The sequence below is a fragment of the Ranitomeya imitator genome, chromosome 1 (assembly GCF_032444005.1).
Source record: "Ranitomeya imitator isolate aRanImi1 chromosome 1, aRanImi1.pri, whole genome shotgun sequence".
Classification (NCBI taxonomy): Eukaryota; Metazoa; Chordata; class Amphibia; order Anura; family Dendrobatidae; genus Ranitomeya; species Ranitomeya imitator.
In genome coordinates, this window is record NC_091282.1 from 571,217,960 (window position 1) to 571,222,049 (window position 4,090).

The 4,090-nt window shown below is 41.9% G+C and overlaps 1 long non-coding RNA gene across 1 annotated transcript; it reads left to right on the forward strand.

The window, feature by feature from the left end:
- Positions 1–525: 525 nt before the first annotated feature.
- On the forward strand, positions 526–2,583 carry LOC138657936 (uncharacterized). The gene is made up of 3 exons (XR_011317262.1): positions 526–985; positions 2,102–2,173; positions 2,252–2,583. It is a non-coding gene; the product is annotated as an uncharacterized lncRNA (long non-coding RNA).
- Positions 2,584–4,090: the final 1,507 nt, after the last annotated feature.

Genomic DNA, 4,090 nt, shown 5'->3' on the forward strand with positions numbered 1-4,090 from the left:
GACAATATTTTGCATCAGAGATGTGAAGTATTTATTAAGGTAACACCACAGTGGTCAACAGATTTCTGAGGAGGAACGTTTCGACCTGAAAGGTCTTTCTCAAACCTCACTGAAAAAACATGAAATATACTACATTAGAGATGGTGAAAATCAAAACATCCAGACAAAATACAGCAAAATCAAGATAGTAGAACCCACGCCCTAGTGCCTCTACAAAACCAGAACGCGTTCCCTTCATTCACACTCACCACCCTGTCATGCCTATAGTCTATAATATTATCCGCAAACATTGGCCCCTCCTGAGACGTTCATATCCACAGATCGAGGCTTTCACGACACCTCCTCTCATGTGTAAACGGAGACCTACCAACATCAGAGATCGAGTCGTTAAGGCAGACATGGGCAGTTCTTCTAGAATACCCAAACAAACCTTTTTAGGTACTGCAAAACGTGGCACGTTCCCATGTTTGGCCTGTGCATGCTGCTCTAACGTCATTAAGTCAAGATGTAAAAAAACATGGCTCCCTCTTCCCCATCATTTTGTGTCCGCCAACCACTCAGTCTCTCAGCTTCGCTTCCAGGTTTTAGAACAGGTGGATCGCCCTAGGAGGGGTGGTGATCACACTAAACTGCTTAGGCAACGGGAGTCCTATTGGATTTATACTTTACAAACCCTCACACCCAGGGGTTTGAATAGGGAACTTGATCTGATTTAATTGAGTCCGATACCTGTTCGTCATGGGACCACGTGCTGTCCTGCTTGCTCTGGGTCCTCTTGAACTACATTGTCGCTATGTCAATACTTGTAGAACTTCAATGCTGCTACATATACCTACAAATTGATGATCAATGATACTGTATTTAATATCATATGTGCCATTTTATGTTTGTAGAGCATGCTGACCTCTCATTTTGTTCCATGATCACTAACCTTTCTCCTACTTTCAGGCGGTCTGATTTCCATATACTGTTTCTTCCATTTGGGGTAAGTACTCGCCTGACCCCCCTCCCGTTTTTGTTCATTTTTGTTTTTGTTTTGGTTTTATTACAATTTTTATTTTTATTTTCTTCTTTATTTTTATTTTTTATTTTTCATTTTTATATTCCTTTTTTTCTTCTCATTATTTTTTATTTTTCATTTTATTGCTTTTTTCTCTTATTTTTCATTTTATTGCTTTTTTCTCTTCTTTATTTTATTATTTTTTTCATTTTTTTCATTTTTTCATTTTTTTCATTTTTTTTTTTTTTTTTCATTTTTTCACTTTTTTCATCATATATTTTTTCTTCATTTTTTCATTATTTTTATCTTCCGTTTTCTTTATATATTTTTTTATATTTATCTCTATTTTATTTTTCTCCATTCTTATCCAATTTTCATATTGTTCTCTCTTCCATATCTCTTCTCTTCCACATCTGGACCCCCCCTTTTTTTTTTTTTTTTTTTTTTTTTTGTTTGTTTTTTTGTTTTTATCATTTTCATATTTTTTGTCATTCTTTACTTTATTCCTTTATTCTTTACTTATCTCCTTCTTTTCTTTTTCCTCATTTTTCCATCCTTGTATATTACAATCCATTCATACAATTTTCCTCTGGCATCTAACCGTCATCCTTACTCTTACTCTCACTCTCTTTCCCTCTGCTTGATACACCGGCCTTTTCCTATCCCCTTCCCCTCCCCTCCCCTTCTACACAGAGCTTCTAGTGCTGACACGCCCCCATTGTGTTACTCTACGCACGCGCCGACATAGCGCTTTGCCCTCTATGCGCCGCTGCTCGCCCTCTGCCGGCCCTTCATTCCTGACGCCTCCTCCTTCCTTCTTCCTACGCGTGCGCTCTGTCTTCTGCGCTCCAGCCTGCGTGCCGGGCCTCTCCCTCGTTCCTTTCCGGGCACGCCTGTCCCAGCCCCTCAGCGTGCGTTCCTAGCCTCTTCTTCACACCACACTTCCTGTCTCCTGGGTATTTCTCCCCTGACCGTCCACTATGCCGGACACTACCGCCTCCTTTTTACTTACAGGACCCACAGGTATTTTTCTCCCTCTGGCTCACTCCCTGCTTTACTTCCACATGATCAGCATCCTCACTCCTGGTCTCTTATCCACAGTGCTTTTAGGGACTCTGTGCCCTGTCCGTGCCGTTCCGGACCTCCGTTCCCCTGTCTCCTGGACCATTTGTGGTATGTGTCTATTAGGTTCGGTCTCTGGCCTCCTCCATAGTATGTGTGCTTTGTCTCACTCTCTGTTACTCTCTATAGGAGCCTCTGTCTCCATTTACCGGACAAGTTTCGTCCTCCTCCTCTTTCCTCCATTACTATTCACTAAGGTCAGTTTTGCTCTACCCATTGTTTTCAAAAAGCTATGTATTTATATATATCTGTATGTTTACAGTAGTCTATGAAGCCTGCCGCCATCCGTTTATCTGCCTGCCTGAACGCTGATTCAATATTCATACTACATGTATACTCCTCTGGGCCTCGTTCATGGTTTATTTTTAAGATTTGTACATATGTATATATTTTTCTCACAGAATATGGTTATTTACTGTACTTTATTTTTGTTCTTTAGACGTATACAGCATTTCTATAGATCTCTGGCAACACAGTTACTTTTTACATGTGTATCATACTATGCATATTCTGCCCCCCGCCGCCCCCCCCCCCTTATTTTGTTCATTGCGTCCACTGTGTTTTTACCTCCTATTATGTTCTACTATCTTGATTTTGCTGTATTTTGTCTGGATGTTTTGATTTTCACCATCTCTAATGTAGTATATTTCATGTTTTTTCAGTGAGGTTTGAGAAAGACCTTTCAGGTCGAAACGTTCCTCCTCAGAAATCTGTTGACCACTGTGGTGTTACCTTAATAAATACTTCACATCTCTGATGCAAAATATTGTCTGAGTGCGGTTGTTTGCCCAAATCTATGATTGATCTGGATCCAGTCCAGGTTCAGCCGGCACCAGCTCCTCTCTACAGAGTGCACGCCTTTCTCCCTCCAGTCTGGTGGATACACACCTGATAGTCCTACTGAATAGACTGTTAGAATTTGTATTATGGCAAGAAAAAAGCAGCTAAGTAAAGAAAAACGAGTGGCCATCATTACTCATTAGTCATTAGTAACTCATAACTCATTAGTTATCATTAGTCAGTCCAAAAAATTGGGCAAACTTTGAAAGTGTCCCCAAGTGCAGTTGCAAAAACCATCAAGCGCTACAAAGAAACTGGCTCACACGAGGACCGCCCCAGGAAAGGAAGACCAATAGTCACCCCTGCTTCTGAGGATAAGTTTATCCGAGTCACCAGCCTCAGAAATCGCAGGTTAACAGCAGCTCAGATTAGAGACCAGGTCAATGCCACACAGAGTTCTAGCAGCATACACATCTCTACAACAACTGTTAAGAGGAGACTTTGTGCAGCAGGCCTTCATGGTAAAATAGCTGCTAGGAAACCACTGCTAAGGACAGGCAACAAGCATAAGAGACTTGTTTGGGCTAAAAAATACAAGGAATGGACAGTAGACCAGTGGAAATCTGTGCTTTGGTCTGATGAGTCCAAATTTGAGATCTTTGGTTCCAACCACCGTGTCTTTTTGCGACGCAGAAAAGTTGAACGGATGGACTCAACATGCCTGGTTCCCACTGTGAAGCATGGAGGAGGAGGTGATGGTGTGGGGATGCTTTGCTGGTGACACTGTTGGGAATTTATTCAAAATTGAAGGCATACATGAACCAGCATGGCTACCACAGCATCTTGCAGCGGCATGCTATTCCATGTGGTTTGCGTTTAGTTGGACCATCATTTATTTTTCAACAGGACAATAACCACAAACACACCTCCAGGCTGTGTAAGGGCTATTTGACCAAGAAGGAGAGTTATTGGGTGCTATGCAAGATGACCTGGCCTCCACAGTCACCTGAACCTGAACCCAATCGAGATGGTTTAGGGTGAGCTGGACCGCAGAGTGAAGGCAAAAGGGCCAACAAGGACTAAGCATCTCTGGGAACTCCTTCAAGATTGTTGGAAGACCATTCCCGGTGACTACCTCTTGAAGCTCATCAAGAAAATGCCAAGAGTGTGCAAAGCAGTCATCAAAGC